Source organism: Rhinoderma darwinii, chromosome 4 (genome assembly GCF_050947455.1).
Source record: "Rhinoderma darwinii isolate aRhiDar2 chromosome 4, aRhiDar2.hap1, whole genome shotgun sequence".
NCBI classification, from domain to species: domain Eukaryota; kingdom Metazoa; phylum Chordata; class Amphibia; order Anura; family Rhinodermatidae; genus Rhinoderma; species Rhinoderma darwinii.
Genome location: NC_134690.1, coordinates 377,875,366 through 377,890,735, shown reverse-complemented (window position 1 = coordinate 377,890,735; position 15,370 = coordinate 377,875,366).

The following is a 15,370-nucleotide window of genomic DNA, read 5'->3' as shown; positions in this document are numbered from 1 at the left end:
GACATTGAATGGAAATAAAGAAAAATTATTGTCCTCTGGCCCTGATAACTGTACATGACGGCACAACACCCACACACTGACACTACCGTATATGTATATTTTTGTAAAACTTTCTGACTGCCAGCTCCATCTTGTTTCGCCTCGTCTGTGGCTGTTCTATACATCTAAATGGGGCTTGCAGAGATCGCTGTACATTTTGCTGGAACAACGCTATTGAAGTGTATGTATAGGATTTTTCAGTTGCAGAAATTTCTGCAATGCATCTGCCGCATCTGAATATACCCTAATTGTCAAATGACTATGCGCACCTTCACTATTAATATGTGACCCTCAATTGTCCAAGTTCAACCCTTACTATTACAACAATCAATAGTAGTTTTCCATTTTCAGGCAAGTGCTTGTGTGGGCTCTCTCCAGTATTCAGACTTCGATCCACACAAGAAAAAAATATATTAATACTAATATTAATTGGCTTAGCATGTTTTTGCCTGCGGTACGTAGACTAGAGTATGAGAGCCCTTTGAGAGCATGTGCTGATGTGAGTGCATCATATGTTCAGCTCTGGAATATGCCGGAGATATGTAAATAATGGATAATATATAATTGTAAGTAGCTCACATTGCATTCTTTTTGTCTTTTAGTTATTTTAATTGTAATAAAGATACAAAACATTATCTCAATCACATGTATTTTCCATCCCCCTCCCTCTCCAAATCACCCCCCACATGCACATTGTACACTGCATTATAACATGACACAATTCTGTGAACAAACATCTGATTGATGATGGAAATTTCATTTTCCTTTTTACCTTTTCTTTTATTTTCACAGCAAAACAGGCCAGGTGGTGGCACTAAAGTTACAGAGAGAGTTGTATACTTCCTTGACGAAAAAAAAATCAGAAAACGAATAATGGTTTCTCATATAAATTGCTGGATGTGGCTAATTATAAATATGTTGAAAAAAGTTGACTGCAAGCACGGCAAAAGTCTGAATCCATAAAGATCCAATACAGTAACAATAGAAACAAAGATGTTTTCAAAAACGAAGACATTCCTGCTCTTCGTGTCTCCAAAAGGGGATAATATTTCTGTTTTACTGTATGTAATGAAATACAGAGTCCATGAATAATAACCTCTTATGCAGCCTATTTTGGATCAAGTAAGGCAGATTTTTTTTTTCATTTTTCTTAACCTCCGTATTTTTCCTTCAAAATAGCTATATAAGGCCTTGTTATTTTCCAATGGCAACATTTTGTTGCAAATATAATGGGTTGTATAGATTTTTTAAAATATTTCTTTGGGGGAAGGTGAGAAGAATTCAGACAATTCTTTTTTTTTTTTTTTTTTTAATAAACAGATTTTTATTGATCCAGTATACATCTAATCATTACATACAGCAATGAAACATTGCAAACAAAGCATAAGGATCACATTTTTTACAGAAAAACAAAAGAGAAACATACAAACAAACAAACAAACAAACAAAAGTCCCGATCCAGACACGGCAAATTGACCACATATTTGACTAAGGTCATCATAAGAGTATGTTTTGTTTTTATGGGGTTCAACTATGTGGATGAGATTTGTTCAAAACTCATGCACTCTGCTGCTACTGTAATATGCTGTGGATTTCCCCCAATTAAGGGCATAGTCAGACGTGGCAGAAGTTTTCCGCTGCAAATGTTGCTGCAGATTCGTTGAGAATTTACAGCAACATTTTCATATTTGACAGGTAATTCAGACGTTGCGGATATCACAGTGGATTTGCCAGAGATTTCACTTTTTGCATTGCAAAAGCTGAAAGCCGCAGTGAAATTCCCCTGCTTCTCCGCAACAAAATGTGCATAAAAATTCTGCACCGCAGCCTAAATTCTGCAGTTATTTTCCCCAACGTCCGAACTAAGTTACCTAGAAAGGTATCGAAACCAATGTAAAAACCGGCTGCTGTGGATTTCCGCCTTGTCTGAATGTGTCCTTATTCATTTTCGGAAAATCTGCAGTGTTTATGTTGTGGATGAACATGCCCATATAGAAAAACACTTGTGCCTGACACACACTGCAGATTTTGTTGCAGAAATTTATGTAACTGGAAATTAGTTTCATTTATCTGAATGAGGGCTTATTCAGATTAACGTATAATACGTCCGTGCTACACGCGTGATTTTCTGCGCGTCGCGCAGACCTATGTTACTGAATGGGGCCGTTCAGACTGTCAGTGAATTTCACGCAGCGTATGTCCGCTGCATGAAACTCATGACATGTTCTATATTTGGCCGTGTTTCGCGCTGCACGCACCCATTGAAGTCAGTGGGTGCGTGCAAATCGCGCTCGGCGCACGGAAGCACTTCCGGGTGCCGCGCGTGATTCGCGCAACAGCAGTAAAAACAATGAATGAAAACAGAAAAGCACCACGTGCTTTTCTGTTTGTAAACATAAAAACAGAGTGTCATCATGATGGCTGCGCGAAAATCACACAGCCGCGCACCATATGCTGATGACACACGGACCTTGCAAAACGCAGCATTTTTGCGCGCGCAAAACCCACACGCTCGTGTGAATCCGGCCTGAGATTGTTTCTGCAACAGATGCATGCATTTTTGCAAGTTTCATACAGATGCAGAAAATCTCTGCAACAAAGTTTCTGCCACATGTGACTGTATTCTTAGGCTGTGTTCACACAAAGCAGATTTACTGACGATTTTGCATGTATTTTAGCCAAGGCCAAGAATGAAACCTAAACAAAAGAAATATATGAAGGAAGGACTTCCAATTCTGGATCTAATTCTGATTTTGGCTGAAAAAATGCATGCAAAATCTCAAGCAGATCTGCACTGTCTGAACAAGGCCTTAAAGGGGTATTCCGGTTAGAACAAGTTACTTGCTGATCGGTGGGTGTCCGACAGCTGGGACCTCTACCAATCACGAGAACGGGAGTTTTGTAACCCCGTTTGTTTGAACGAAGCGGCAGGTCACTCATGCGCACGTCCGCTCCATTCATTCTCTATGGGAGCGCTGGAAATAGCCGAGCCCTTTCTCATAATCAGTGGGGTCCCAGCTGTCAGTAAACCCACCGATTAGCAAGTTGCCCCTACAAAATTGATGTAAAAATGCAACAGTTTTCCTAAACTACTTTACATTTATTGCGATTTTGCATAACTAAAGGTTTTTTTGCCATGACTTTGCACAAACCACGCCTGGAAAATGCAACCAAAATTATGCATATTAATACACCCTTAGGTCTAATTCACACGTTGTTGCAATATCGATATCGCTCAACTTTAATGAGTGAATAAAGCCTTATGGAAACTTCTGTGGGTTAGTTTCAGTATTTGGGGTCCAGAAAGAATGGTAATACTAAAAATCTTCTGTGTGCTACATGTCCTCTGCAAATTTTTCCCCTTGGGCCATTTTTAATTCTTGTAGGGAAGGACTCAGGTAGGCCTTCACAGTACCCAGTATCCAATAAACAGCCCAGAAGTTTTAAACTTTTAAACGTTTGCCGAGAGATACGGCTGCAATTATAACTGAAGGCTTACTTTAAAGGGGACCTGTCGGCTCTCCTGATATGGCTATTTTAGTAAATACTTGCGTTCCCCATGGAATAACAATTCCTGAACATATTTTCTTAGAACTCTAATTTATTCCATTCCTCTAATATCCCTCCTAGAAATGTATAACTAAATTGACAACTGGTCGTTATCATTCCTCTTTCAAAGGGGCGTGTCCCCCACAGGCTGGATTCACACGAGCGTGTGCGTTTTGCACGCACAAAAAACACGGCATATTGCGCGCATTGTAGGTGTGTGTGTCATCCGTTTATGCTGCGTTTCTGCATTTTTTTACGTGCGTATGGAATGCGCTTTTCACGCGCGTAAAAAAAACCGGAGGCTGGCGTTATGGAGAGGCCAGCCTACAAAAAGACACCCTTCACAAACACATGCTTGATGTGTGCACATGTTCTCATCGTTTTTGCAGCTTGCAAAATACTTTGGGTACTTTACAGTGTTTACAGGCTTCTTTTCTTCGACTCAAAATTATGCCGTATACTCCGCTGGGCCATGTGCTGCCAGCGTGGATGGTTTCTCTGCGATTTGGCGAGCGCCGTCCCATGCTACAGGACCAAACGCTCTTCCTCAGGAAAAACACTTGTGTCATCTCCAAATTATGTTCTCCTAACTACATCTATCAATTGGATGACATCACTTTCTATCTCAGTGACTAGAGAGTCTAGTCTTCACCCAAAAAGCTAGACAGAGTGATAAAAGATGGATCCCAGTCCTGGGCTAAATTTGGACTTATCAGGTCTCTTGTATGGTGTAGTAAAGAGGAGCTGTCAGCTCTCCTGTACTCCTGTATAGTGCAGTAAGGATGATTGGTCAGCTCTCGTGTGTGGTGCTGTACAGAGGATCTGTCAGTTCTCCTGTGTGGTGTAGTATAGAGGATCTGTCAGCTCTCCTGTGCGGTGCAGTAAGGATGATCTGTCAGCTCTCCAGTGTGGTGCAGTTGTCAGGTCCGTATTTCAGGAAGCTTCCCCCTGTTATTTCACACCGAATAACCACCTCTGTAGGTTGAAAGCTGAAGGCATGCCTGGAAAGAAGTAAACCAGCCAGAGATGTTGGTACACAGCTTTCCCTAGATCAGCCAGGAAGAAGAACTGCACTTTATTCAGAACAAAGAAACACACAGGAAAGACCCCTCCCTAGGGATGTGGGAGTGCCCAAGCCCCCCACCGGCTTCTCAGCTGCAAATTCTTCCGTACACTCTTCTTGCATTCCAGGGGGCGGTGTCTTCCATAGGTGTGTCCGACATGAACAAAGAACTTGTTATATCTATATCAGTATATTACACAAAGAACTGAAATGTATATACATATGTGTGAGGATAATATTTTTCAAACAATATACATGGTAATGATCCCTGACAGTCCCCCCTAAAAATATGATTACTCTATCCCTGAGTCTTGCCTATCAACCTACTACTGACCACTCGAACCAGGCGGGTAGGGGTTTTGATTTCTTCACCAGCTTGAGATGAGCTACTCCTTGTAAGTAACCCCCCTTTGTACCTGGACTTCCAAGGTTTCGGAGTGGTCCTAACTTTCCCTATTCTCCTCAGGATACGGGATTGTTGTCTTGATATAATCTACAAGCCGCTGCTGGTTGTAATATATATAATTAATCCAGTCTAAATTTTTATTAATGGTAATAATTGTCGCACTGACACTTACTGTCCTAATGGGACTTTTACTCCTGCAGATATAACAGGTCATGGGCAGCACAGTGACCTTCACCTCACACCTTCACATAAAACTCCTCAGATTGTAATTTGCAGCACCGTGGCATATTTACACACATTATAATTATAAACCTCAGACATTATAAACAATAGGGCCTCAACTAATAACATAAGGCTATCACCAATCTCATGCTATCACCCTCAGGTTTCGGGTCCCATCAGTTCATTGCCAGTCCTGTACATCATCGTCCTCTTCTTCTCCTGTCTTCTGCTCTTCACTGACTGTCACCCTCAGGGTAACCCACACAATTGTGGAGTCAGACTACGTTGGTGTCCAGTGGGGGAGTTATTATTACCCCCTCCTAGCCACTTACTTATCAAAACACTTGATACTGCTAACGTATTCACTCAGGTCTTTGGTCTTTACTTTGATCTTTGCTGATGTCATCAGGACTTAGTTTGGTCCTTCTCATCTGTCCGACACCGTCTCCTTCAGTTTACGTCACCGTGCTGTACATAACACCTCATGCTGTGAGCCTGGGGTTAGATCCCACGTAGGCGGATTAGTGGAGTTGTATTGTGACTACCACAAACCCTCCGCATCTGTACTCTTCCTCTGGCAAGTTACTTGTCTGGGCGGCTGCTTAGAATTGTGATACTGCCGTCAGTTCATGATAAACGCGTTGTACTGGCTCAGGCTGCGCCTGCCGCACCTCAGTGATGGAGTTCATCGTGTTAAAAGTCTTTTAGTTCATATTTACTGGCACTTGCTGGGGACCCCCAACTCTTGTCAATTGTTAAAATAAATACTGATCTGGTGATAACATCATCCGCATACATTATAAACGTTGTTCTAAGTACATACAATAATGTCAGGCCCTTAAACGACATCAAACACCTTTATATAAGAAAAAACTTCTCTGTTACAATGGACAGGGCACCTAGAAGATGTGTGATTACTGGGTACATTTCATTTGCACTTGGTGATACTTTTTCAGCAGGATTTGTACCTTGATCTCAGCTGATTTCCTAGAACATCTCCACCTCACAGAAATATACACAGATTCCACATGTTTATCTGACAAGTGTCTCAAACCAATTTTTTCTTACTCTAATCTAGTTCGTTCTACCAGGGGAGGCCTCTCAAGGTCTGTTCTCTTTGTGGGAGGCGGAAATTGATAAGGTTGGCACCGATCTGCCAGTACTGTTCTGTAGGCAAATCAGACAGCTCTAACAGAATTTAGCAGCAACAGCTGTAATACCTGGGACATACCAATTAGATCTTACTACGTTGATCCATGCAGTCTTGGGGCATATGTGAGGTCATACACCATCAATACAAGGGCTATCAAGAATGCCTTGTGCGCTACCGGTTTACCTTCCTTTATCCGTCCACATTCTGTTAGAATCTGGTTCTCACACCTTCCGCTCCCAGTTGGACTCTTCCTGTGGAGAACAAGCTTTTTCGTTGTATAAACATTAATTGATCTTAATCAAATAATTAACTTGAAGAAAAACATTAACAAATAACATCTTTACATCAAACGTTCACATTGAGCAATAGCTGGAAGTGATACATGCAAACTCATTTTTCTTTTTTATATATATATATATATATATATATATATATATACATACACATACAAACACTGCACAGAATTTTCCTTCCACAATAACAACAAAAAAACAAATAAATGAAAAATGTTTTCAAATGGGAATATTCCGCTTGTGTACCTTTTATCTGACGCCTCCAATAGTTCAATGCTAAGGCTGATCCAGAACTTTACATAAAACTTAACCTCAGTATTTAACATTCCCACAACACTTCTTAAATACAGTTATCAAACAAACTAACTTTGGGATAACATCTGGAGAACTGCTGACATCTTATCATTGTACAAACACCAGGTCAATACTTGGGATAAAAACTATTCCACTGAAGATACCGGCCGGGCTTCAAGCCCCCCTGAGAACAGGTCTACAAACACGAGCACATTGTCATACACTTCTACCTCGGGTAGTTGTATGTTCTGCAGTCGCTGGGACGGGTAATCTGGCCGGGCTGCACTTTTCACAGGTACCTTTGCTGTTTTACCTATATCATGCAGTGCGCACATCATGCCGGCTGCTACAAACCTAGCGGTGACATTATTGTATCCAGGGACAAGCCAATTTACTGATACCTGGCCGCACATACCCTTGTTGTCAGGTCTGTCTTCTCTCGCTCTCTCAATTGGCTTACCCGATGATCTAATAAAATTCCTACTACCAATGGGCCCATAATTGTGGGCGATGCCAAAAGCGTACCTAGAGTCAGTGTAAATGTCTGCCGTCTTACCTTCTGCCAGGTTACAAGCCTCAGCGAGCACCTCCAGCTCTGCTCCTTGAGATGAACAAGAAGGTGAGAGTGGTTTCTGGATAATTTACCTGGTGCCTCGTATCCTGTCTTGTACATACTGTATATGATGAACTATCTCTACATTACAAATTTACATTAAAAACCCATGTCACATATAGATAGAACATCTCAAAGGGATGGCGTCTTCATTCTCTAAAATAAAAACAAATATTATAGACTTCTCCACACTCATCTGATAATCCAGTACACTTTGAGAATCTCACTTTTATCAGGTTCTGCAAATACTTGATTAATACAAAAACAAATAAAAATATATTACTGAAATCTGGCATAAAATAAACAATGTTCAGACAATTTTTTTTTGTTTTGCCTTCTCCCCCATCTAAATCTGTAAAGACTCATCTGTGAGTGGTGTCACCTCGCCTCCTGTGTAAATTTGCTGGAGGGGGATGGTCTTTTACATAATACCTCATATTGGGTGGAGCCTACAGCACAGAATACCCAGTGCCATATTCACCGTTCTGGAAAGATCTGGAACCATCTACACAGAAATACCTCAACATTTAGGTTACTCCCATACACATTTAATCTGGATTACTCATTGGGGTCTCATACACATTTTGTAGATCTCCTGAAACCAAATTAATTAATTCAAAACAAACCAAAATTGTACCTGATCAGTTCCTTCACCATTCCCCCCTTTGTGGACTCTGCGAAAGTAATGTAGCAGAGTTCAAAACTACATCTCAACATAACAAAGTCGGGCACTAGTTTAACCACCTGTAATGTACAACAGCCTGAAACAAAAATGACTTTTTCCTGACGAAAATACATTTTATCTTTACAATGACATAACTCATGTGTGAAATCAAAAACAACACAATTGTAGTTAGTTATTCAATAAAACAGAAAATATTATATCTGATAACATTAGTTACTGCAAACCAATAAACTGTATATAAAAATAGGGAACGGTGGGGGCACATACATTTTCAAAACCCTGTGTCTCACAGTATCTATAGTTTAATACATCTGAATTAACATCAAAACACATTAAATCTGATCACATCATAACACATAAATATCGTAACTTTTATAAACAACAGCGCATGCGCAAAGATAAGAAATGTATTTAGGTTTGTAGACATTACTGATATATATATATATATATATATATATATATATATATATATATATATATATATATATATATATATCTAAAAGCGGTGCCTATTGAAATCCTTTGTCTGCAGACTGCACCCAGTCAGCCCCCCCTCCTCCTCCCAAACACAGCATACTACAGTGGGAGGCGGGGGTCACACACACTCACCCCTCACAGCTTCTAGTCTCACAATCTTAACACTTTCAATGCAGGCAAAACAACGTACGTATCTGCAATCATTCATCACATTTCGTATAGGAATTATGTACGTTCAAAACATCAAACACATAATCTGTAACAGTCCAAACTGTCAGCCACCATCTCTATATTATGATGACGTGTTGTTTCATCATTGAACAGCGTACCGCACACTAGAATGGAATCTAAAAATAGAAAAGACACTGCAGCATGTGTTACAAATGACAAAATTAACAAGGCGATTATTTCATACTGATTTGGTTGGGCCGGGCGTGGCCACATCAGGGGCAGGGGGTGGGGCAGCCTCTCCCATTGGAAACAACACACTCGACATGATGTACAGACGCCATTATAAGGTGGGGGCTGCTCCTTACAGAGCCATTATGAGGTGGGGGCTGTTCTTTTGTTTTCTAATACATATAACATACAATACCTTTCTTATTCCTAACTTCCATTCGCTTCACCAAATCATGAATAGGATCGGGTGATCCTGATCATTTGAATATGGACCGTAAACCATCCATTCTAATAGTCTAAAACTCTATATTATACATGTAATTTATATAACAATTTTGGTCTGCAACCTTCTAGGTCTGACCAACATATTACCTACAATTTATTACACGACTTATCAGTGCATGGCACCCCGCGTGCGCCTGTCCCACGTATTACACGACTTATCAGTGCATGGCACCCCGCGTGCGCCTGTCCCACGTATTACACGACTTATCAGTGCATGGCACCCCACGTGCGCCTGTCCCACGTCTTATCACACGTCTTATCAGTGCATTGCATTGCACCCCGCATGCACGCGTATAGGACAGGTTATAATACTATCCACGACTTATCAGTGTTTAGACACACCCCGCGTGCACCTGTATAAAACAGGTTATAATACTATCCACGACTTATCACACATGTATATTGTGCTTGCGTATTTTCTATCTAGTCCCTAATTACCCAGAGGATGGTTAGTCGGGCGCGACTAAGGTCTCACAGGTTTTCAACCTCACAGCGGAAAATATCACCTCTGTCGCCTGAGATAATCCAGGAAATCAACAAAAGGGTTCTACAGATCGCCACAAGACTGTCCACTAACACAGATAAGTCGAAGATTTATAAAATCAACTGACTTACCGTGCTTAGTATGGAGATGATCAGACTCTTTCAGTGGGCAACTTTGGGTCCTCTGTTTCACCCTGTGATGGTCGGTTATCCGGATTTTGATATTTCCTCGAGTGAGGTCCCATCTGGGGTGCCAAAAATGTCAGGTTCGTATTTCAGGGTGTCTTCCTTCCCCCTGTTATTTCACACCGAATAACCACCTCTGTAGGTTGAAAGCTGAAGGCATGCTTGGAAAGAAGTAAACCAGCCAGAGATGTTGGTACACAGCTTTCCCTAGATCAGCCAGGAAGAAGAACTGCACTTTATTCAGAACAAAGAAACACACAGGAAAGACCTCTCCCTTGGGATGTGGGAGTGCCCAAGCCCCCCACCTGCTTCTCAGCTGCAAATTCTGACGTACACTCTTCTTGCATTCCAGGGGGCAGTGTCTTCCATAGGTGTGTCCGACATGAACAAAGAACTTTTCAGTATATTACACAAATAACTGAAATGTATATACATATGTGTGAGGATAATATTTTTCAAACAATATACATGGTAATGATCTCTGACACAGTAAAGAGGATCTGTCAGCTTTTCTTTATGGTTTGGTAAGAAGGACCTGTCAGCTGCCCGTATGGTGCAGTAGAGAGGATCTATCAGCATTCCTGTGCATTGTGCAGTAAAGAGGAACTGTCAGCTCTCCTGTATAGTGCAGTAAAGATGATCTGTCAGTTCTCCTGTATAGTGCAGTAAAGGGGAGCTGTTAGCTCTCCTGTGTGGTGCAGTAAGGAGGATCTATCAGCTCTCCTGTGTGGTGCAGTAAAGAGCATCTGTCAGCTTTTCTTTATGGTTTGGTAAAAAGGACCTGTCAGCTGCCTGTATGGTGCAGTAAAGTTGTCAATTTGGCATGTCTTACGGTCCTCTTACATGGCCCATGGTAAGCCGTGTAAACGAGCGCCTATCAATGAGAGAGCTCGTTGATCAGCACTCTTTTGCTATGTTTGAGGACGAGCGATTGTTAATGTCCTCATACATTTCTATAATGTCGGCAGCACATCTCCCTCTTTAACAGGAAGATGTGCTGCCGACAACGATAATATTTCTTGCAGCAAAAACTATACAATTAGCTGGGGAACGCTCATTTGCCCGATAATTGGCCCATGTAAAAGGGACTTTACACACCCTGCCATTGTCCACACTGATTGGACACTGTCAAACTGTGCCTGAAAATGCTTTTTTGACAAAGGGAATGGTAGCACCCTGTTGTCAATTTATTAATAAATTTCCACAAAGAATAACAGAGGAGACCAGAATAGACATCTAGCTGTCTCTTAAGGTACTAGTGGTGAATACTGAGTATACATCAAGGGGATAGTTTTACCAAGATCACGCATGGGAATACGGCTGACAGTCCCCAGAGCTGGCCACACGAATAACACATAAATGTATTTCAATCATATTAAATTACCAACAGTAATGAAATGTTTGTACAAGTTCATCTAGTTCTGCCTTACAGGACTAAAGGGGAAAGAACTCACCAAATTCCAGAAAACATGAAATAAGTTTTTATAAGGTTAGAAAAACATGGCTACTTTCTACCAGAAACAGCACCACTCTTGTTGATGGGTTGATTGGTTGATGGGTGAATGCTATTGAAACTGAGCCCAATTTAAGGGAATGGAGCCAATATGCAATACCAGACCCAGCTCATGGACCAGAGTGGTGCTACTTCTGGAAAGCAGCCATGGTTTTCTAGTTTTATACTAGCTTTAATTAGCTTAAAAAATATTACATCTTTTGCAATAATAGAAGTCTGAAAATAAGAAAAGAACATAGCTCTAAAAAAACATGGACACTGCATATTAAATAACAATAGACACTTAATAACTATGGAGGATTACAAAGGAAGGCACTATTACTTGCCCTCAGAGGTGTCAACCGAGAAGTTGTTTTAAGGTTGTAGTTTACTTCCATTTATTTCACTATTTCCCTTTTATTTACTTTTTGCTGCTTAAGTTTTGTCAGGGTCATTAATTCAGAATTTTCTACAATGTGTTCTAATTAAAGCACTGTGCAGACAGAACTCCGGCTTGTATAAAAGAATCACGCTGATCTGCTTTGTGAAGTATGTTTTGAAATTTGTGGCTCATGTTTAATTCCTTTATGTTAAAATTTGAATGAGATATTCAAACTATTGTACTTCAACTGTTCCAAGTGTCTGGAGTATAGCAGTAATTCATCTGTATTGGGCTGATCATCTGTGTGGAGCACGTTTTGTACTTAAGAAAGACCTCTGTAGGGAGACAAAAAGTCATCCCTCTGTACACATCTAAACTGCAATACTAAAACATGAAACAAAAATTATATATATATATATATATATATATATATATATATATATACACTACCGTTCAAAAGTTAAGGGTCACTTAGAAATTTCCTTATTTTTGAAAGAATAGCACAGTTTTTTTCAATTAAGATAACATTAAATTAATCAGAAATACACTCTATACATTGTTAATGTGCTAAATTACTATTCCAGCTGCAAACGTCTGGTTTTTAATGCAATATCTACATAGAGGCCCATTTCCAGCAACCATCACTCCAGTGTTCTAATGGTACATTGTGTTTGCTAACTGTGTAAGAAGGCTAATGGATGATTAGAAAACACTTGAAAACCCTTGTGCAATTATGTTAGCACCACTGTAAACAGTTTTGCTGTTTAGAGGAGCTATAAAACTGACCTTCCTTTGAGCTAGTTGAGAAACTGGAGCATTACATTTGTGGGTTCGATTAAGCTCTCTAAATGGCTAGAAAAAGAGAGCTTTCATGTGAAACTCAACAGTCTATTCTTGTTCTTAGAAATGAAGGCTATTCCATTCAAGAAATTGCCAAGAAACTGAAGATTTCCTACAAAGGTGTGTACTACTCCCTTCAGAGGACAGCACAAACAGGCTCTAACCAGAGTAGAAAGAGAAGTGGGAGGCCCCGCTGCACAACTGAGCAACAAGACAAGTACATTAGAGTTTCTAGTTTGAGAATTAGACGCCTCACAGCTCCTCAACTGGCAGCTTCATTAAATAGTACCCGCAAAACGCCAGTGTCAACGTCTACAGTGAAGATGCGACTCCAGGATGCTGGCCTTCAGGGCAGAGTGGCAAAGAAAATGCCATATCTGAGACTGGCTAATAAAAGGAAAAGATTAATATGGTCAAAAGAACACAGACATTGGACAGAGGAAGATTGGAAAAAAGTGTTATGGACAGACGAATCGAAGTTTGAGGTGTTTGGATCACACAGAAGAACATTTGTGAGACGCAGAACAACTGAAAAGATGCTGGAAGAGTGCCTGACGCCATCTGTCAAGCATGGTGGAGGTAATGTGATGGTCTGGGGTTGCTTTTGTACTGGTAAAGTGGGAGATTTGTACAAGGTAAAAGGGATTTTGAATAAGGAAGGCTATCACTCCATTTTGCAACGCCATGCCATACCCTGATGACAGTGCTTGATTGGAGCCAATTTCATCCTTAAACAGGACAATGACCCAAAGCACACCTCCAAATTTTGCAAGAACTATTTAGGGAAGAAGCAGGCAGCTGGTATTCTATCTGTAATGGAGTGGCCAGCGCAGTCACCAGATCTCAACCCCATAGAGCTGTTGTGGGAGCAGCTTGATCGTATGGTACGCAAGAAGTGCCCATCAAGCCAATCCAACTTGTGGGAGGGGCTTCTGGAAGCATGGGGTGAAATTTCTCCCGTTTACCTCAGCAAATTAACAGCTAGAATGCCAAAGGTCTGCAATGCTGTAATTGCTGCAAATGGAGCATTCTTTGAAGAAAGCAAAGTTTGAAGGAGAAAATTATTATTTCAAATAAAAATCATTATTTCTCACCGTGTCAATGTCTTGACTATATTTTCTAGTCATTTTGCAACTCATTTGATAAATATAAGTGTGAGTTTTCATGGAAAATTCAAACTTGTCTGGGTGACCCCAAACTTTTGAACGGTAGTGTGTATATATATATATATATATATATATATATATATATATATGTATATATAAAAAATGGTATGTGTCCTTAAAGGATTATTCCCATTAAAAAAAAAAGAGATGGCATATTGCTAGGATATGCCTTAAGGATCAGTGGGGTTCTGACCTCTGGGACCCCACCGATCCTTAGTAAGGAGGGGCTGCACCCATGGTTTAGCAGTGGCACTATCAGCCAATCAAGTAAATAGGGCCGTAAAAAAATGCATAACTGCAAAGTTGGTGGTCAGGGGCGTTTCAGGGGACACAGTGCTAAAGCAGCGCTGCGGCCCCTTCAATCTCAGGATTGGTGGGGGTCTTAGCAGTCACACCCCTACCATTTAGAAAATGATGGCACATCCTAGCGATTTTCTGTAATGGGGCTAACCTTTTAATTCCTTAAGATAATGGCCCATTTTGGACTTCAGGACACAGCCCCGTTTTTCAAATCTGGCATTTGTCACCTAATGTGGTAATAACTTTGGAAAGCTTTTACTTATCCAAGTTATTCTGAAATTGTTTTATCGTGGCACATTGTACTTTATGCTAGTGGTAAATTTTGGTTGATATATTTAACAAAATCTGAATTTTTCCAAAATTTGAAATCCCCTGCTTCTAAAATAAGTAATGATACCACACAAATTAGTAAATAAATAAAGATTTCCATATGTCTTCTTTCTCTAGGCATTTTTTTTTTTCGGGATGTTATATGACTTATAAATTTACAAGCAGTTTTTCAAATTTTCAACATAATTTCCAAAACATATTTTTATTAGGCATCAATCCAGTTTTAAAGTGGCTTTCAGGGGCCTATTTATTATAAACCCCTCATAAATCACCCCATTTTAAAAACTGCACCCCTTAAAGTATTCAACGCAGCATTCAAGAAGTTTGTTTATCCTCTAGGTGTTTCACAGGAATGAAAAGAAGGTGGAGGTGAAATTTACAGATTAAATTTTTTTTTGCAGATATTTAATTTAGATCTATTTATTTAGGACACAACAACAGGTATTAACAGAGAAACACAACTCAATATATAGTACCCAGATTCTGTAGTTTTCAGAAATATTCCATTTAGGGCAATAGTGTGCTATTCTCCTCAAACACAGGCCTCAGAAACAAAGGAGCACCTTCTGAATTTTGGGGTCTCCTTTTTATTAGGATGTGTTCCAGGTACCCTTTCATGTTTGAAGAAGCCTTGAGGAGGCAGAACATAATACACCCAAAAATGGCCCCATTTTGGAAACTATACCTCTAAGGAATTCATCTAGAGGTATTGT